Here is a 21,959-nt window from a genome sequence, read left to right on the forward strand (position 1 = left end):
CCGCACCGATCTGCCTGTCGATCTCCCGCTCCATCGTTCCCCCACTCGTGAACAAGATCCCGAGATACTTAAACTCCTCCACTTGGGGGAGGACCCCATCCCCAACCCGGAGAGAGCACTCTACCCTTTTCCGGCTGAGAACCATGGTCTCGGATTTGGAGGTGCTGATTCTCATCCCAGCCGCTTCGCACTCGGCTGCGAACTGCTCCAGTGAGAGCTGAAGGTCACGGCTCGATGAGGCCAACAGAACCACATCATCCGCAAAAAGCAGAGACCTAATCCTGAGGTCACCGAACCGGACACCCTCAACGCCCTGGCTGCGCCTAGAAATTCTGTCCATAAAAACTATGAACAGAATCGGTGACAAAGGGCAGCCCTGACGGAGTCCAACCCTCACCGGAAACGAGTCCGACTTATTGCCGCCCATGCGGACCAAACTCTGGCACCGGTCATACAGGGACCGAACCGCCCTTAAAAGGGAGCCCGGTACCCCATACTCCCGGAGCACTCCCCACAGGACCCCCCGAGGGACACGGTCAAATGCCTTCTCCAAGTCCACAAAACACATGTAGACTGGTCGGGCAAACTCCCATGAACCCTCCAGAACCCTGCTGAGAGTATAGAGCTGGTCCACTGTTCCACGGCCAGGGCGAAAACCACACTGCTCCTCCTGAATCCGAGGTTCGACAATCCGGCGGACCCTCCTTTCCAGGACCCCCGAATAGACCTTGCCAGGGAGGCTGAGGAGTGTGATCCCCCTGTAGTTGGAACACACCCTCCGGTCCCCCTTCTTAAAGAGGGGGACCACCACCCCGGTCTGCCAATCCAGAGGCACTGCCCCCGATGTCCACGCGATGCTGCAGATGCGTGTCAGCCAGGACAGCCCCGCAGCATCCAGAGCCTTGAGGAACTCTGGGCGAATCTCGTCCACCCCCGGGGCCCGGCCACCGAGGAGCTTTTTGACCACCTCAGCGACCTCCACCCCCGAGATAGGCGAGTCCACCCCCAAGTCCCCACACTCTGCTTCCATATCGGAAGGCGTGATGGTGGGATTGAGGAGGTCTTCGAAGTACTCCCTCCACCGACCCAAAACGTCCCGAGCTGAAGTCAGCAGCGCACCATCCCCACCATAAATAGTGTTGATGCTGCACCGCTTTCCCGCCCAGATCCGCCGGATGGTGGACCAGAATCTCCTCGAAGCCGTCCGGAAGTCGTTCTCCATGGCCTCACCAAACTCCTCCCACACCCGAGTTTTTGCCTCAGCGACCGCCAAAGCCGCATTCCGCTTGGCCTGCCGGTAGCTGTCGGCTGCGTCTGGAGTCCCACAGGCCAGAAAGGCCCGATAAGACTCCTTCTTCAGCTTGACGGCATCCCTTACCCCCGCTGTCCACCAGCGAGTTCGGGGATTGCCGCCGCGACAGGCACCGACCACCTTACGGCCGCAGCTCCGGTCAGCCGCCTCCACAATGGAGGCACGGAACATGGCCCATTCGGACTCAATGTCCCCCGCCTCCCCCGGGATATGGGAGAAGTTCTGCTGGAGGTAGGAGTTGAAACTCTCCCTGACAGGGGATTCCGCCAGACGTTCCCAGCAGACCCTCACTATACGCTTGGGCCTGCCAGGCCTGGCCGGCTTCCTCCCCCACCAGCGGAGCCAACCCACCACCAGGTAGTGATCGGTTGACAGCTCCGCCCCTCTCTTCACCCGAGTGTCCAAAACATGCGGCCGCAAGTCCGACGACACGACTACAAAGTCGATCATCGAACTGCGGCCTAGGGTGTCCTGGTGCCAAGTGCACATATGGACACCCTTATGCTTGAACATGGTGTTCATTATGGACAGTCCGTGACGAGCACAGAAGTCCAATAACAAAACACCGCTCGGGTTCAGATCGGGGGGGCCGTTCCTCCCAATCACGCCCCTCCAGGTCTCACTGTCGCTGCCCACGTGAGCATTGAAGTCCCCCAGCAGAACAAGAGAGTCCCCAGGAGGAGCGCTCTCCAACACCCCTTCCAAGGACTCCAAAAAGGGTGGGTATTCTGAACTGCTGTTTGGCGCATAAGCGCAAACAACAGTCAGGACCCGTCCCCCCACCCGAAGGCGGAGGGAGGCTACCCTCTCGTCCACTGCGGTAAACCCCAATGTACAGGCACCCAGCCTGGGGGCAATAAGTATGCCCACGCCCGCTCGGCGCCTCTCCCCGCGGGCAACTCCAGAGTGGAAAAGGGTCCAACCCCCCTCAAGGAGACTGGTTCCAGAGCCCAAGCCGTGCGTCGAGGTGAGTCCGACTATATCTAGCCGGAACTTCGCAACCTCGCGCACCAGCTCAGGCTCTTTCCCCATCAGAGAGGTGACATTCCATGTCCCTAGAGCTAGCTTCTGCAGCCGAGGATCGGACCGCCAAGGTCCCCGCCTTTGGCTGCCGCCCAGATCGCCTCGCACCCAACCCCTATGGCCCCTCCCATGGGTGGTGAGCCCATTGGAGGGGGGACCCACGTGCCTTGTTCGGGCTGCGCCCGACCAGGCCCCATGGGTGTAGGCCTGGCCACCAAGCGCTCGCCATCGAGCCCCACCCCCAGGCCTGGCTCCAGGGGGGGACCCCGGTGACCCGCGTCCGGGCAAGGGAAAACGTGGTTCCAATATTTTCATCATCATAAGGGGTTTTTGAGCCGTGCTTCGTCTGGTTCCTCACCCAGGACCTGTTTGCCTTGGGTGACCCTACCAGGGGCATAAAGCCCCAGACAACATAGCTCCTGGGATCATTGTAACACGCAAACCCCTCCACCACGATAAGGTGTCGGCTCCAGGAGGGGTGCACAATATTACTGCGTGTGTATATAATAATTCACATAATAAACATTACTTACAAATTTTTTTAACTTTTTTAGCCTGGTCTGACTTTACTGCAAAAAGCACACATTCACATGATGTTGTGTAAAATGAGTTAGCACGTTAGATGCGTTTCCAGAAAAATTGCCAAATTCGGTATAACAGGGCTAACAGACAGTCTTCTTAACTACGCGCTCTCTCTGGTGTTGGTGTAATTTATTGGGAAGCCACAATTAGCACAATGTTTCCCATACACTATGCAGCCGCTATGCGACCACAAAATTGTGGAGAATTCAGTTGCATTAAAGCAGGCTGACCAGAACATAGAAATAACACAGAAATTGACAATAACAGGAAGAAAAGACAAGGGATCTTGACAGTTTCCAATAAATCTAATTTGTTAACTTCATATGCTCCCAGTAAACACAACATTTATAATTATATACATCCATAATGCTTCATATCATATATATGTATAGTTTAATAAAGGTGAAAAAAATGTCAACCAATATGAAAAAACAGATAATGTCTAGTTTTTCCATTTCCAATTTTGTGTTCAAATCAAACATGGAAAGAAACATTTAACAAGCAATGACAACATTTCATTTCCTTCTCAAACCTCTTTCAAAACTTCCCCTGCAGCCCACCTGTCTGCCAGCAATAATAATACCAGGAAACCTACACCAATAATATAGATGTGCCACTGCATTTCTCTTGTGGTACACTTCCGTTCGTTTTTGTATTCGTGTTGTGGCCTTTGCATTGTCTGACCTGTCTGGACCACCATAGAACTTGTTATAAAATGACAAATTATCGAGATTAAATAATTAAAATTGAAAATGAGTAACCTAATAACATGGCTGTTCAAATCGAATCTTTTTTTGCAAAGCTGGTTGGCAAAGTCACTCAGATCCATACCCTTGCCTTTTTTCCTGCTTCCAAAAAAAATCAATGGTCCACTTGCCTAATATACTGCTTGAGATGTAACATGAGTGATAATAATTCCAATGACAAACTTGCATAAAAAGTACATTTTCCAAGATGGCATCAATAGCATCTTGACCTATCCATCATTAAAGACACTAACATCAATGTATCATCTCATTACATTTTTTTCTTATAAAATCATCTTACAAGAAAGTAAACTCATGTAACACACCAATGACACAATTAAATGAACCATGTAATTAAAAAAAATAAAAAAATTGAATTCAAAGGTAAATTTGTAGAACGTGCAAACTCCACACACATGTGATCCAGGCAGAGACTTGAACCCAGGTCCCAGAGGTGTGAGGCAAAAGTGCTCACCACTGCACCACCATGCCGCCCCATGTTGAAATATTATTTTGGGAAATATCTATTACCTCTTGAAAAAGATCCATTATTCATTCAATATCCTTCATTCACCTAGTTTTGCTACGTCAAGGGATGTGTCATACATCACAAGCACATCTTTCTCCACTTGATTGATTTGAGCACCTGAGTTCTCAAATGGTGTAATGCAAAGATTGTTCACACCTGGCAAGTCAGCTGATCCTGGATCCTGGAATACTGTCTGGTTCTGAACTCTTCAAGTTGTATCAGTTATTCAGTTTTCCAGTTGCCTTTTCTGCACAAGCAAGTATTTCAGCAGTTTAAGTACTTCCATTCTCTCTGTCAACATTCCAAACAACCTGTCCTTCCTTACGACTGAGAGATCTTGTTAGCGTCGTTGCTTGAGCATCGGAAGCAGTCTTTACCTCACTTGTGCCTTCAGTGTTGTGCATACCTTTACATTTTCTATTCACATAGTGAAAAGAACGTGCACTGATGTCCAGTCACTCACAGTAGTCCCATCAAGTGCAGGTGGACTGTCAATAAGGACAGAATTAAGGTTAGAATTACTAGTTGGTAAGGACTAAAGCCATTGACATTTTACTTTGTGTTTTTTTTTGCCATCAAAGCCCAATCAAAAGCAGTTTCCAAATCACTGTCACAATCCAGCCATCCATTATCTGCTGCTTATCCAGGGTCGGGTCGCAGGGGCAGCAGTCTAAGTATAGATGGGCAGACCTCCCTATCCCCAGCCACCTCCTCCAGCTCCTCTGGAGGAATACCAAGGCATTCCCAGGCTAACCAAGAGATGCAATCTCTCCAGCGTGTCCTGGGTCTGCCCTGTGGTCTCCTTCCAGTTGGGCATGCCTGAAACACCTCCTCAGAGAGGAATCCAGGAGGCATCCTATATAGATTCATGAACCACTTCAACAGGTTCCTTTGTATGCGGAGGAGCAGCAGCTCTACCTTGAGCTTCTCCCAAATGTCTGAGCTCCGCACCCTATCACTAAGGGCTGATTTATACTCGACGCTCACAATGCGTATGCGTACACATCCTGGCCGTCACGTGTTTTCTGAGTTGATTTCACGCGTCGTTTGTTCACCTATGCAAGAAATTAACACGATGTATGCATGAGTTGCAGTACCACCAAAAATTGTGGTGGCAGTATGGTCACCTTCTGTCATGGCACTGTGTATGGTTGATAAAATTCACCAGGAGCATGGAGTTTACATTTTACTAGAACATTACTTTTGTTATAGGAAAGAAAACTTAGCAAGCTGTGCAGTTTTAATGACTGCTCCTTTCCAGGATCGTCTAGTATATGTTTGACATTAGTTTAAAGTTTTCCACCACTACTTTTGCAAGAGCTCCGCATGCGCTCTTCAAACCATTCCTAATCATTTTCATCCTTGCTGTTTAAATCACCTATGAATAGAAGTGTTTGTGGGAAATTGATTTATTTTGAACTATTTTTCTTTAATAATATTGCAATATGTATCAGGGTTGAGCGGGATGCGGATGGGCAGGCTAGCAGGCAGGCAGGGAAAGTCGAGGCAGGCAGGCGAAAGTCAGGGAAAATGGGGATTTATTCGGGGGAAGACGGTTACGGGACTTTACTGACATCGACTAAGATCAGTGACGGACGAAAGGCAAGGCAAGACGTGGACTCAAATAGACAAGACTGGGCGAAAATAATCGGACACAGCTGGGCAAGTTTAGGGAAGCACACGTGAATACTCAGGGGGCGTGGCACACACGAGGATCGGACAAGCCGGGCATGACAGAACCCCTCCCCAAAGGCGCACTCTCAGGGCACGCCTCAGGGGAGGCGATGGACGGGACGAGGGACATAGGACCTGGAAAACAAGAACAGAACCATTAACGGGACACAGGGAACAGAATGGACAGACAAAACTGGAGGACCTCCTCGGCTGGAGGGGCTACAGTCACTGGTGTGGACGGAGCTACAGGCGGAGGCAGAGGAGCCTCGGGCGTAGCTGCAGGAGGCGGAGGGAGCGCCTCGGGCGTAGCGGCTGCAGCAAGCGGCGGAGGCGGTTGCTCGGGTGTACGTGCCTGAGGTGGAGGGGCCTCGAGTGAAGTTGCTGCAGGCAGAGGCTACGCCTAGGGCAGAGCGACTGCAGCAGGCAGAGGCGGAGGCAGCGCCTCGGGCAGAGCGACTGCAGTGGGCAGAGGCGGAGGCAGAAGAGGCTGCTCGGGCGTAGGTGCCGCAGGCGGCAGGACAGACAGAGGGGCCTCGGGCGTAGCTGCAGCTGGCGGCAGGACAGACAGAGGGGCCTCAGGCGTAGCTGCCGCAGGCGGAGGCAGAGGCGGCTGCTCGGGCGTAGCTGCCGCAGGCGGAGGCAGCGCCTCGGGCAGAGCGGCTGCAGCAGGCGGGTCCCACGCCAGCGGGACAGGCGGGTCTCGCGCAGGCGAGACGGGCGTGGCCCCTTTAAGAGTCCTGGGTACGCGCGGGATAGCGTCCCTTGTCACGCTGGCCCGTTTGTTGGCTAGCCGCGCTGGCCGATAGACATACCGCTCGAGGGGAGGCGGTGACAAGGCACGTTTACAGGAAGGGGGGAGCCGCCCCCTTTATATATATATAAAATAGCATGTTTCAATACAGCTAATAAAAAGTTCAAAAAAGAATTTGTGGTTATGACCTGACGTTATTCACCAGGCATGGTTGCACCTTGGATACTTGTCATACTCAGGACATGATCTTTATCAGGAACTTCACCATCTTGTTTAGCAGAAACATAAAAAATTTTAATGAAATACTTCAAATTGTATGCTACTGATAGTGTGTAGGGAAAATTAGCTCAAGTTAAATCTCCACCAATGGACTCAATTGAGGAACACCAGACTCACAAGGCTTAAATGGGATTCACTAATTACCAGTATCGCTCAGTAACCTGGGTTAGAATGCCCCAAACCAAACCAATGAAAAATAATCAAAAGATACATGCGTGTGTATGTATATATAAAATATGGAGCGGGAGGTCGACAGGCGGATCGGTGCGGCGTCAGCAGTCATGCGGGCGCTGCATCGGTCTGTCATGGTGAAGAGAGAGCTGAGCCAAAAGGCGAAGCTCTCGATTTACCAGTCGATCTATGTTCCTACCCTCACCTATGGTCATGAGCTATGGGTAGTGACCGAAAGAACGAGATTGCGGGTGCAAGCGGCCAAAATAAGTTTCCTCCGCAGGGTGGCTGGACTCTCCCTTAGAGATAGAGTGAGGAGTTCAGTCATTCGGGAGGGACTCAGAGTAGAGCCGCTGCTCCTCCGCATCGAGAGGAGCCAGATTAGGTGGCTCGGGCATCTGATCCAGATGCCTCCGGGACGCCTTCCTTGGGAGGTGTTCCGGGCATGTCCCACAGGGCGGAGGCCCCGGGGAAGACCCAGGACACGCTGGAGAGACTATGTCTCTCGGCTGGCCTGGGAACGCCTCGGGGTCCCCCCAGAGGAGCTAGAAGAAGTGGCCGGGGAGAGGGAAGTCTGGGCTTCCCTGCTGAGACTGCTGCCCCGCTACCCGACCCCGGATAAGCGGAGGATAATGGATGGATGGATGGATGGATATATATATATATATATATATATATATATATATATATATATATATATGTTTTAATACAGCTAATAAAGAGTTCAAAAAGGAAGTTGTTGTGACGTCAGGGCGTTCACTAGGCATGGCTGCACCTTGGATATTTTTCATACTATTTTTTAGTATTTTCATGCACACATTTTTAGGAATCGAACCCGAGTTCTGAACGGATTTAGTCCAAGGTCTGAGGTACCAGAGGTATCTGAGGTTTGCTGTTTTATATCACTCTGGTGTGCACATTGCGCAAAGTGTCATACTGCTTTGTCATAGGCAGAAACTGCTACAAGGAGTGGCAATAAGAGAGCTAAAAAAAAGACAATGAACAAAGCCCAGAGAAAAGTAAATAGTTTGAAATAGTGTCATTTGACAACAATGTTGCTTTTTTTATTTGTTTCTGCTTGTTACAATGTTGCCAGAAAAGGGACACCAATAGTGTAAAATGCCATAACTTATTTCTGTATGCACCTCCATCCATCCATCCATCCATTTTCCAAACCGCTTACCCTACTGGGTCGCGGGGGATCCGGAGCCTATCCCGGAAGCAATGGGCACGAGGCAGGGAACAACCCAGGATGGGGGGCCAGCCCATCGCAGGGCACACTCACACACCATTCACTCACACATGCACACCTATGGGCAATTTAGCGACTCCAATTAGCCTCAGCATGTTTTTGGACTGTGGGGGGAAACCGGAGTACCCGGAGGAAACCCCACGACGACATGGGGAGAACATGCAAACCCCACAAACATGTGACCCAGGCGGAGACTCGAACCTGGGTCCCAGAGGTGTGAGACAACAGTGCTAACCACTGCACCACCATGCCACCCTGTATGCACCTATGTTTGAAAAAATTTTGAGTTCTGTTTCCTATGTTGGATAACACACAAAATTCAATATAAGGGCCAGTCAGAAAGTTTGATATTTACTGTTTCAAAAATATTGCAACTGAAAAAGATCTTCCTGTGCTTACTTTTTGGAAGGGTTTCCATCCATCCATCCATCACCGTAACTGCTCAGTCCAAACTGGGGTCACATGAGGGGGCGGAGCCTATCCTGGAAACAATGGGCACAGGCAGGAACCAACCTTGGACAGTCACCAACACACTGCAGGGTGCACACACACACAAGGCCAATTCAGACTCTACCTGCCCTGCATGCTTTCGGACCGTGGGAGAAAACCTATGCAAACATGCAGAAAGCATGCAAACTCCACACTGAGAGGACTGAGGACTAAACCCAGGACCTTTTTGCTGTGAGGCGGGAGTGTTAACCACTGCACCACCATGCCACCCTGAAGGGGCTTCATCAACAGTATTTAGTCTGAATTTTTTTTTATTGAATTATAACACTTTTTCCTAATATTTTACAGGGAAACCTATCAGTATGTACAAAGTAATGGACTCCTTTTTGATATACTTTGAGTAATAAGCTTTTAGTTTTAAGTTTGTCGCAGCAGTTTTACCAGCTCCATAGCCCCCCCACATCCCAAGCCCCCCCCCCCCCCCCAAACCCATTATGTTGAAATGTTATTTTGGCTGACATCTATCACCTCTTCAAAAACATCATTATTCTTCCAGTTCCTTCATTCAGCTAGTTTTACTACTTCAAGAGATGTGTCATCCATCACAAGAACATCTTTGACCTCTTGATTGATGTGAGCACCTGAGTTCTCAAATGGTGTAATGCAAAGAATGTCCAAACATGGCAAGTCATCTGATCCTGAAATACTGTCTGGTTCTGAACTCTTCAAGTTGTACCAGTTATTCAGTTTTCCAGTTGCCTTTTCTGCACAAGCAAGTATTTCAGCAGTTTAAGTACTTCCATTCTCTCTGTCAACATTCCAAACAACCTGTCCTTCCTTACGACTGAGAGATCATGTTAGTGTCATTACTTGAGCATCTGAAGCATTCTATACCAAACTTAGGACAGAAAAAACTAAGATAGAAAATGTAACGAAACACAGGGGAACAGAAAAGTAAATAAGAGATTAAACAGATAAGGCTGGTTGGCAGCCAGCCTTCAACCCATAACAGGAGAGTTACAGCATCTGTACCACACACTGAACCCATTGAGCCATGCGGCAGTCCGGATAGCAGGGTCTAGCACACAAGGGTCTAGCACGAAAACAGAGGAGGGAACAGGATGGCCAGCAACAACTGCTGGCCAAAGGGGGAAGAGACATAAAAGGCAGGGTCAGACAGGTGCAGACACACGCTAGATGCGTGAGGGTTGGCAACCCTGAACATTGCTGGACTTGAACATGATGAGCTACCAAGCTGACAGAGGCCTCTTTGTCCGGTAAGAGCTGTGGAGACAGTTTGTGTGTTTGCATAAATAAAGCCTGGTGTACAAACTCTGCTGAAATAATTCACCACTATTCACTGCAGTTAGAGTTTCTAATCATAAAATGTCGCCCATTCTACCTGCTGGGAGAATTCACCGCAGTGGTAGTTGTATATTTCCCACCGAACTCCAATGCAACCAGTCACTAGTCAAGCTGTACGAAGCTATCAGCAAGCTACAAATGGCACATCTGGATGCATTTTTCATTGTTGCTGGCGACTTCAATCATACTAATATGAAGTTGGTTCTACCTAAATTCTATCAGCATGTGAACTTTGCCATAAGAGGGGAGAACTGTCTGGACAAAGTCTACTCAAATGTGCATGAATTTGTCATGCTCAAGTCCAGTCATGTTCAGGGTTGCCAACATTTATCTGGCGTGTGTCAGGGTCTGTACCAGTAACTAACTCGCATCAAGTTTATCTGTTTATTTGAAACAATTATTAAATAGTTGAGTATATAACTGTCATTTATTTGACCGCCATCTGTAAGTTGCAGCCTATTTATCAGCATTTCAATTGTGTACATATGCTAACATTATTAAGAATATAATTTCATATCACAATGAAAACGCAATTCCAGGGATACATTTCCCCTTGTGGCAGAGCATCCAATTACTTGACTGGAAGTGTGCGCTGCTGCCAATCACACGCTGTGAGGAGGAGTCAGTCACAGGTACAAACTGAAAGTAAGGAAGGGAAGAAAGAGTAACTGAGTCTCAGGTTCAGCTGTTTGACCTTCGTCTTGAAAGGTAAGAGGAGAAAGAATTTTTGTCGATTTGGGTTTTATCTCCAAAAGGGCAACGTATGTCGTAACTATAAAAATACAGACAAAATGGCTAACGGGTTGAAATCCTTGACCAGACAGCCATATTAGCCGTGATTACTGCAGGAAACTTGATTTTGCTTTTCGTTCTAATTTTCTTCTATGTTATAGTTATAGTTTTCTTCTATATTGTTCTATGTAATAGTTGATAACACAGGCAACTAGCTCACTGGCCGAGTCTAGTTAGATATAAGTATCATTAAAAACCAAATAATTTTAGCTCTCGTCAATTCCGTGAAATAAATACGAACTGCTGTAGCCTTTGATTTTCCATCATTCAAACACTTCCTCATACTCTACATTTGACTGTACCGGTTGAAAGTAAGGCATGTTAACATACTGTCTCATGGGCCTAGATTAGTAATAATAATAATAAACAATTTATATTTACCAATGGGTGCTATAGATTTTACACCCCATGAAGGCATATCATAATTCGCCCCCCAGTCCAGACCAATTCAGTTACTTTCCAAATTTTTTAGGCCCCCTGTCACTCAGTGGCCCTTGGAATCCTCTGAACTTGGCCCCGTCTTATGGTGTCCTTGGTTGTAGTAACCAATTTAATGTATTTGTCTTGAAATCTGACTGTATCTTATATCAGATGTTATTTGTGTTTTTCCCTACACACACACACACACACACACAGGTTTGTAATAAAATCTTTGTGGGGACTCTCCATTCATTTTTATGGGTAAAACTGTAATCCCAACATGACAAACTTAACTCCTACCAAGCCCTAAGTATAAGTAACCAAAAAAAAAACAAACAAAATACGAGATGAGATACATGCATGTGTGTGTGTATATATATATATATAATATATATATATATATATATAAAATTGTATGTTGCAATACAGCTAATAAAGACTTCAAAGAGAAAGTTGCTGTTATGACCTGAGGGAATTCATTAGGCACGTAGCAGGGATATTTGTCATACTTAGGACTTGATCTTTGTCAGGAACTTCACCAACTTGTTTACCAGAAACATAAAAAAATGTAATGAAATACTTGAAATTGTCACGGGTCGTGGGCAGCGATCGCGAGCAGAGCGGCGATCGTGCGGAAGGAGCAGGCAGGCAAGCGGGATACGGGAAAACGGGGGTTTATTCCAAGGGACGAGAGCACGAACATCGACTAACATCACGTAACATCAATGACGGACCAAGGACTCGGGTAAGACACGGACTGAAATACACAGGACTGATTGAAAATAAGACACAGCTGGGTACAATCCGGGAAACACACGTGGGTAGGCAGGGGGCGTGGCACACAGGAGGAGCCGACGAGCAGGGCATGACAGAACCCCCCCCCCAAAGGCGCGCTTCACCGGGCGCGCCAGGGAGGAGGCGACAGACGGGACACGGGAACCGGGACCTGGAGCAAAAAAAAACAGAACCATCAACGAGAGACGGGAAACAGGACCGAGGCACAGAACAGGGCAAGCGACAGGACATGAGCCAGGAGCTGACAAAGGGACGGGAAGGCAGAGAGACAGATCAGGAAGGGAGACACAGCGGGAACAGGAGGAACAAAAGGACCAGGAGTGAACGAAGGGAACAGAGGAGGACGAGGAGCAGAGACGGGAGGAACAAAGCGAGGGGGAGCATAGACAGGCGGGACCAAGAAAGGGGAAGCAAACGAAGGAGGGACCAGGGCAGGAGAGAAGGGAGAGAAGGCGGGGGAACAAAGGGGAGCCCGTGGGAGCCCCAGCGGGCGACGGGCGGCAGCCGGAGGGGCCGCAGATGGCCGGGAGGCCGGAGCCGGAGGGGACCGAGAAGGGGCCGAGGAGACAGGGCGAGGGACCCGCGGAGGGGCCAGGGAGGGAGCAGGAGGGAGCACCGGGGAAGGGGACGAGGGAGCAGGAGGGGCCCACGGCGAAGGCCCGGAGGAGGGGGGAGCCGCAGCAGGCGGCGACGTCCGGCGGAGGGCCGGAGGTAGGGGCCCCGCAGGCAACCGAGGAGTCACCGTCGGGGAGCCCGCAGGCGGCCGACCAGGCTCTGGAGAGGGGAGCGAGGCGGGGCGACGAGGCACCGGAGGGGGACCCACAGGCGACAGCCGACCCGGAGGGCCAGGACCCGCAGGCGCCAACCGAACCCCAGCGCAGGCGAGGCAGGGCGAGCCAGGGGGCAGGGCGGGCGGGACCCCAGCCCTGCGTCTGTGTCCCCTCCCCTTGCGGGACACAGATAGGCCGACCCTAGGTCGGGGTCGACGTGGCCGGGGCGAAGAACAAGGAGTCACTAGTTCTGTCCCCGAGGGGTCCCATTCCAGCTCCTCCACCTCCGAAGAGGGAGGAGCCAAGATGAAGTCATCCGGGACCACCTCGGGGACTAGGGTTAAAGGGACAGGAGCTGCTGCAGGCGGAGGGGGCGCCTCTGGAGCTGCTGCAGGCGGAGGGGGCGCCTCTGGAGCTGCTGCAGGCGGAGGGGGCGCCTCTGGAGCTGCTGCAGGCGGAGGGGGCGCCGGGACAGGAACAGGAGCTGCTGCAGGCGGAGGGGGCGCCGGGACAGGAACAGGAGCTGCTACAGGCGGAGGGGGCGCCAGGACAGGAACAGGAGCGCGGTCAGGAACAGGAGCGCGGTCAGGAACAGGAGCGCGGTCAGGAACAGGAGCTGGCTGCAGTGGGGGCGCCTGCCCGGGAGCTGCAGGTCGCTGCAGTGGGGGCGCCTGCCCGGGAGCTGCAGGTCGCTGCAGTGGGGGCGCCGGCCCGGGAGCTGCAGCAGGCGAAGGGGGCAGCGAAGGCGGCTGCGCGGGCGGCGGCGAAGGCGGCTGCGCGGGCGGCGGCGGCCGCACGGGCGGCGGCGGCCGCACGGGAGCGGGGTCCGCGGGCGGCGGCCGCACGGGAGCGGGGTCCACGGGCGGTGCTCTCCGGATAGGAGAGGCTGCCTGGGGAGACAGCTTAGCAAAGCTAGGGACCATCCGGGCGATTGGGGAGACATCCCGATCCTCCTCCGGGAGGGCCGCCGGGATGAGGGCACATGCCCTTAAGGCGATCGTCGGGGCGATCGCCGGTTCCTTCCATCTCCTCCTCCGGCTCTTGGTAGCGGCGGGAGGTGGAGCTACGTCCGCCAATGCGGACGGCGGAAGGACTGGTCCCCGCTCGCTGGGAGCGACTGAGCGCTTGGTCCGGAGCTGAGCTATCCGCAGGAGACCCTCGCGCAGCTCCTCGGCCAAGCGGGCTTCTAGGTCGAGGGCTAGCTGGCCGAGGGTCTTCTCACACCAGCGGACGAGGCTCCACGCTGGACGATCCTCAATGATACCGGGTTGGGATCTCCAGAATGCTACCTGGTCCTCCTCGGAGATGTATTCCGCCTTGTTGAGGTCCGTCATTCTGTCACGGGTCGTGGGCAGCGATCGCGAGCAGAGCGGCGATCGTGCGGAAGGAACAGGCAGGCAAGCGGGATACGGGAAAACGGGGGTTTATTCCAAGGGACGAGAGCACGAACATCGACTAACATCACATAACATCAATGACGGACCAAGGACTCGGGTAAGACACGGACTGAAATACACAGGACTGATTGAAAATAAGACACAGCTGGGTACAATCCGGGAAACACACGTGGGTAGGCAGGGGGCGTGGCACACAGGAGGAGCCGACGAGCAGGGCATGACAGAAATTGTATTAATACTGCTACTGATGATGATTTAAGATTAAGGGTAAATAGCTGTTAAAACTTTATTCTGCCTTGGACACTTTTCTCAGCTGTCCTGTTATACTGTAAGGCATCCGAGCATTTCGATGTATCCAGAACTGATGATGACATTTTTTCTTTTCATTTACACTGTATCGTATAAATAAAACGGCCCTTGGTTGTACTTTATTGTGCAACTATGACTATTAGACTTTGATTCCTGTTATTGTATTTTTCGTTTTCGTTATTGTATTTAAAAGTGTAGCTACCTGATTTGCAGTTCTTGCCCGATTTGGTGACTGTAGTGTGCATGTGGAAACATCTTATGGCAAGTTAAATATTCACTGTTTGTTTTCATTTGAGGTGGTGTGTCACATTTAAAAATACTGTAGTGGTTCAGCAAAGAGTCATCATACACATGGATTTCACTGCAAAATTAAGAATGTTATATTCCTTGCTGGGGGCGGCATGGTGGTGCAGTGCTTAGCACTGTTGCCTCACACCTGTGGGACCCGGGTTCGAGTCTCCGCCTGGGTCACATGTGTGCGGAGTTTGCATGTTCTCCCCATGTCATCGTGGGGTTTCCTCCGGGAACTCCGGTTTCCCCCCACAGTCCATAGACCTGGTGAGGCTAATTGGAGTTACTAAATTGCCCGTAGGTGTGCATGCGTAAGTGAATGGTGTGTGAGTGTGCCCTGTGATGGGCTGGCCCCCCATCCTGGGTTGTTCCCTGCCTCGTGCCCATTGCTTCCGGGATGGGCTCCGGACCCCCCGCGACCCAATAGGATAAGCGGTTTGGAAAATGGATGGATGGATGGGTCTGAGAGTCCTTCAGGTGCCTTTTGCCAAACTCCAGGTGGGCTGCCATGTGCCTTGTACTAAGGAGTGGCTTCCATCTGGTCATTTTACCATACAGGCCTGATTGGTGGTGTTGTGACCAGGCACAGGGTGAGCGAGCAGTGAGCGGGGAAGCAGAATCGGGCACACGGAATTCCAGAAAATGGGGTTTATTACAGACAGACACTACACAGTAAAACAACGTTAATGACCGGACTGGGCAACAGACTTGAACGCATAAACAGGCCTATTCAAATTGACAGAAAACAGCTGGTTACAATCGGGGGTAGAACACGTGGTTAATGAGGGGGTGTGGCACGCACGAGGATCATACAAGCAGGTCATGACAGAAGACCCCCCCCAAAGGCGCGCACTCTCAGGGAGGCGACGGACAAGACGAGACCTGGAAAACAAGAGCAAGAACATTAAGGAGGAACCGGAAACTGGACGGACAAACAAAACAGGTACAAGGGAAGCAACCAGGACAAAACCTGACACAAAATAGGAAACGCGGACAGACAAACCAGAAAAGGAGGCACCGGGGAAACACCAACAGGCAGAACGAAAGGGCCAGGAGTGAACAAGGGAGACACAGAGGGACGTGGAACAGAGACAAGAGGGACAAAACCAGGGGCCAGAAAGGGAAAGCACAGGAGACAACGGGGAGCCCGAGGGAACTCCAGCAGGTGAAAGGTGACAGCCACCAGGGCAGCCGGTGACCATAACGCCGAAGCCAGAGGGGACCTAGGAGGGAGCGTGGAGGCAGGTGGACGGACAGGAGGCGGCAAGGAGGAAGTTTGTGGGGGCACCAGGGGAGGCAAGGAAGGAGCTGTAGGGGACCTCGGCGCAGGCAAGGAGGCAAGTGAGGAGGCAGGCAAAGCCGTGGCAGGCGTCGGCGCAGCCACAGTCAGCAAAGGCGCAGCCAACTGACAAGGGGGACCCGCAGGTGACCTAGGAGTCAAAGCAGGGATACCCGTAGCCGACCAACGAGGCAGAGGCAGGGCCAAAGACAGCCGCCCGAGCCATCGGAGGGGGACCCGCAGGCACCTTGCAAGCCACAGTCAGGGAGACCAAGGATGAGCTAAGGGGCAGCGGTAATGTTATGAGCGAGTCTTGCCGGATACAGAATCGGGAGGGGTTCCTCCTGGTATGCAGCAGGGCAGACAGCGGAGAGGGAGATGGCCCCTAAGAAGATCACCGGTTCTTCCTCCGGCTTCTCCACTTATTTCACCCTGCTTCTTGTGGCGGAGTCAAGGGCAACTCTGGGGGCTCCAGCAATGGACCATGAGGTATTCTGCTGTCCAGGGCCATATGACCTCCGCTACTCCATTCTTCAGCTGCTGCAGATTTAGCCGAGTCATTCTGTTGTGACCGTGCGCAGGGCGAGCGAGCAGTGAGCAGGGAAGCAGGATCGGGCACACGGAAGTCCAGAAAACAGGGTTTATTACAGACAGGCAATACAAAGGAAAACAATGTTAATGACCGGACTGGAGCAACAGACTTGAACGTAGACTAAATACACAGGACTATTCAAACGGACAGAAAACAGCTGGTTACAAATCGGGGTATAACACGTGGTTAATGAAGGGGCGTGGCAAACATGAGGATCGTCCGAGCAGTTCATGACTGATGGATTGTTGCAGAGATGGTTGTCCTGCTGGAAGGTTCTTCTCTCTCCACAGAGGACCTCTGGAGCTCGGACAGAGTGACCATCAGGTTTTTGGTCACCTCCCTGACTAAGGCCCTTCTCCCCGATAGCTCAGTTTAGATGGCTGGCCAGCCCTTGGAAGAGTCCTTGTGGTTTCGAACTTCTTCCACTTATGGATGATGGAGGCCACAGTGCTTTTTGGGGTCTTCAAAGCAGCAGAAATTTTCTGTAATCTTCCCCAGATTTGTGCCTCGAGACAATCCTGTCTCAGAGGTCTACAGATGATTCCTTTGACTTCATGCTTGGTTTGTGCTCTGACATGCACTGTCAATTGTGGGACCTTATATAGACAGGTGTGTGCATTTCCAAATTTACATTTACATTTACAGTATTTGGCAGACGCCCTTAGCCAGAGCGACATACATAAGTGCTTTAAGACGCTGCGATGAATTTTTCCGATACTAGCTCAATAAGGACCCAAGCTATGAATACCATCTATCTGAACACTGTTGAGAAAGTGCAACAAATTTTTTATTTTTTTTCTTTTTGTACACATACAAACACACACGGAAAAGAGCTGAGTAAGAATACAGAGTACTACTTCAGGTATTTCTGAAAAAGGAAAGTTTTGCATTGTCGCTTGAAGACAGCCAAGGTTTCCGCTGTTCGGACATCAAGGGGGAGTTCATTCCACCAACTAGGTGCCAGGACAGAGAAGAGCCGAGATATGTGTCGTCCTTGTGCCTTGAGGGGTGGTGGGACCAGTCTAGCAGTGCTGGACTGCTGCACAATCAACCAAATGTAGCACAGGTGGACTCCAATTAAGCTGCAGAAACATCTCAAGGATGATCAGTGGAAACAGGATGCACCTGAGTTCCATTTTAAGCTTCATGGCAAAGGCTGTGAATACTTATGTACATGTGATTTCTCAGTTTTTTTATTTTTAATAAATTTGCAAAAATCTCAAGTAAACCTTTTTCATGTTGTCATTATGGGGTGTTGGTGTAGAATTTTGAGGAAAAAAATTAATTTAATCCATTTTGGAATAAGGCTGTAACACAGGGGTGCTCAACTCCAGTCCTGGAGGGCCAGAGCCCTGCACATTTTTTGGTTTCCCCTCATTTAACACACCTGATTCAACTCCTTGTGTTAATTACCACACAGCTCTTGAGCTGAATCATTTATGGTGGAACAGGGAAATAGCTAAGCTACACAGGGGCACCCCTGCTGTAACATAACAAAATGTGGAAAAAGTGATGCGCTGTAAATACTTTCCGGATGTACTGTATGGACAAAGTGCTTTTTATGACTGTATGAACATATAGAGTTGGTGGAGTAGACTGCTACTGTTTCTGTCGACTGGTCGACTTTACTCAGGTTTAATCTGGGACTTTAAGACACGCATAACACTTTTCCAGCACAAATAATTGTGTTATCCTGTTAAATGCACACTGTCTATTAAAGTTTCACATGGTCACACTTCAATGTTATAGTTTATTTATTAGCCATAGCCGCTACCTTAATGATAACAGACGGTCAATGTGAATGAGGAATTTTCTGTACAGAAGCAGACAAAAGGCTCTTCCTGATGGTCATTATGCAAGTGGGAGAAGTCAGTGAAGTGCTTGCTAGGCATTGTAATCTCCTTAATGGATGAATGAATGTTAACTGTACACTTTACCTCAACAGAATTGTCTGGCTACAGGAAGAGCTACAAGGTAATGGCTTTTCTGGGGGACTTGCCACAATACGCCCCTAGGGTCAGTAGCGATCCCTCAGGAAACTTGCTCTCAGGTCTGGGGCACTCAACGCTTGGAACAGATAAAAAGGTATCCACAGGATCCAATATGTATTTTAATCGGGAGACTGGATACAGGAAGAGCTATAAGGTAATGGCTTTTCCAGGGGACTTGCCACAATACGCCCCCAGGGTCAGCAACGATCCCTCAGAAAACTTGCTCTCAGGTCTGGGGCTCTCAACGCTTGGAACAGATAAAAAGGTATCCACAGGATCCAATATGTATTTTAATCAGGAGGCTGGCTACAGGAAGAGCTATAAGGTAATGGCTTTTCCAGGGGACTTGCCACAATACGCCCCCAGGGTCAGCAACGATCCCTCAGGAAACTTGCTCTCAGATATGGGGCTCTCAATGCTTGGAAGAAAAGAAAAGGTATCCACAGGATCAAATATGGATTTGAATCAGGAGGCTGGCTACTGGAGGAGGAATCAGGCAAAGGCTTTTCAGGGGGACTTGCCACAATACACCCCTGTGGTCAGGAGCAATCCCTCAGGAAACTTGCCATCACATCTGGGGCTCTCAAAGCCTAGAAGAGAAGAAAAGGTATCTGTAAGTTTAACAAACTGATGTTTTCATATAATTACTTTGCATGTTTTACTAAAATACTTACACAAGCATACGAGTGACATGTTTTTACACTATTATAAAAGAAGATGACTTTTAAGTAATTTGGATGGATTGGTATTAATATTGAGACAAAAGTGCTATTTGAAAATTGGGTATAACTTGCCCATCACCAAACATTTGACAATTGAAACTTATTCATAGACTTATTTATGCACACATCCAGCCTGTAATGCTTAGTTAAAGAAGCAGTTATTTTAATCACTTGATCTAACCTCACTTTACTGGTCTGTGGCTATAGGTCTTCTCCAGGACAGAGAAAATGTTGGAACCTATTTGTCTAATTGAGAACATGACAAATAATGAGCTCAAAGTCAATCAGGAAGCAGTAGACATTTTAAGCTCCTTCCATAAGCCTGTAGTTGTGGTGTCTATTGTGGGCATGTACCGCACTGGCAAGTCCTACCTGATGAATCGATTGGCTGGGAAGCATAAAGGTACAGTATGTGCTGCGTTTCTCTGTAAATTTTAACAGTTTTTCCTGATACATTTGGATCCCCCTGCTTAGGACACATTTATCTATTCCTGATATTTCAGGATTTGCTCTGGGCTCCACTATCCAGTCTAAGACAAAGGGTATCTGGATGTGGTGTGTTTCTGTTCCTGGTAGAGAAGAACAAACACTGGTCTTGCTGGACACTGAAGGATTGGGAGATGTGGAGAAGGTACTGTACAGTAATGCTTGAAGAAAATGCAGTGGAATCATTTATCAATTGATATATAAAATACAAGGAATCTACAGTTAATGAGCAAATTCAAGGATTTTATCTGTCTTCAAAATCTTTACATACACTACAAAATTAATGAAACGTATACCTTGCCCATGTAGACATTAATTAATCATAAAATCATCATTTCAAACTCCTAAGACACAGTGGTTAGAACTCTGCTCTCTCGCCACCAGTTTTTTCTTGTTCCCGTGGGTCTCCTGCAGTTACTCTGATTTTCTCCCCAAATTTTGTGTTCATAGTGTGTAGGTCCTCAGATAGGCTTCAGGTTCACCAGGAGAACATGTCACTACTATAAGCTTGTTGGCTGCATTTATAATGATTTGTTTAATCAAAGATTTTCAAGAGAATTTTGTTATACTTTTACAGTGTCATAATTAGCGATAAGAAAGTATCTTACATAAAGTAACTTAATTTAAATATGAGTATGTATTTATGTAAACATGAGTGATGCGTTTAACACCATTATAAAAGAAAATCGAGCTAAGGTTTAAAAAGGATTGTCTTTATTGTAACAGGGGGACGAGACGAATGACCACTGGATTTTTTCCCTGGCTGTGTTGCTAAGCAGTACTTTCATTTACAACAGCACTGGTACCATCACCAATACTGCTGTGATGAATCTACAGTATCCTACCAAGCTGAACATTTCCAGTTTCTATTCCAGGAATATTGAATGCAGAGCTGAAAAGTAATTACGTTGTCTGATGCAGAACCTACTACTATTTCAGGTTCTGGTACTCCCTAGAAGTATTTTTCCCACTGACTAACTGAGGAATAAATAATCATCATAACAAGAAACAAATCCACAGTCTAACGCAGGGAATTAGTTTTTACTGTCCTGGTCAGAAATACACAAATGACTCTAAACTTAGTGCTTTGATCAGGACTTGGCTGCCATCTGTTGGTTATACAACATCCATTCACCACTATCTTCAAAAACACAATAACACAGGTCTGCAAAAAAAATCTTTTTTTCAATTGCATGGGATATTTTTGGTAAATTTTATGTTTTTTAGGGTGCTGAATCCAAAATGACCTCGATTTCCCTCCATCACATACATTTTTTTTGCAAAACATGAGTTTACATTAAAAAAGCACAACAGTGATGAAAAAATCAATACTTTATTATAATTAACTATGCATAACTTTTCTTATAATAGAAAAAAAGAAACAAAAAACTATTCCTTCATGACATATTTAATACTACTTTTTGTCTGTGAAACCTTTTCTTCTGTTTGATGCTCCTCCGAACATACTTTCGCTTTCCATCTTCTGTTTCCTGCCTGAGCATCAAACAGTAGTCAGCTAGCATGTTGATGTCCCATCTTCCTTGGTATCGTCTCTCGATTTCACGAACATCGTGATGAAATCTTTCACCCTGCTCTTCACTATAGGCTCCTAAGTTTTCGGGAAAACAGTCAATATGGGAGTGTAGGAAATGAACTTTTAAGCTAATCTTGCATCCTTTAGCTTCATGCGTTGTACAATGGCTTTGCAGAGAGGGTCTTTAAAATCCCCCAAAAACCTGTGCACTACATCCTTAAGAGTCCTACGCTTCTTCTTCTTTTTACCCCATTATTTCTGAAAAAAGGGGATCAGATAACAATTTTCGTATGTCGGGGCCAGTAAAAACTCCCTCTTTCAACTTTGCTTCTGACAGTTTTGGGCAGTGATTTAATAAGCTGCTTCATAAGCCCTAATTTTATATGAAGAGGTGGTAATAAAACCTTTTCAGGTGGAACCAAGGTTGTATTGACTTTTTTTTGTCTG

The 21,959-nt window shown here is 48.9% G+C and overlaps 1 protein-coding gene across 1 annotated transcript in view; it reads left to right on the forward strand.

The window, feature by feature from the left end:
- The window catches only part of LOC125723229 (guanylate-binding protein 1-like), a 63,428-nt gene that overhangs the window by 28,539 nt on the left and 12,930 nt on the right, over positions 1-21,959 (forward strand). The gene's annotated exons all lie outside the window — the stretch shown is intronic.

The sequence above is a fragment of the Brienomyrus brachyistius genome, unplaced genomic scaffold (assembly GCF_023856365.1).
Source record: "Brienomyrus brachyistius isolate T26 unplaced genomic scaffold, BBRACH_0.4 scaffold46, whole genome shotgun sequence".
Taxonomy (NCBI): Eukaryota; Metazoa; Chordata; class Actinopteri; order Osteoglossiformes; family Mormyridae; genus Brienomyrus; species Brienomyrus brachyistius.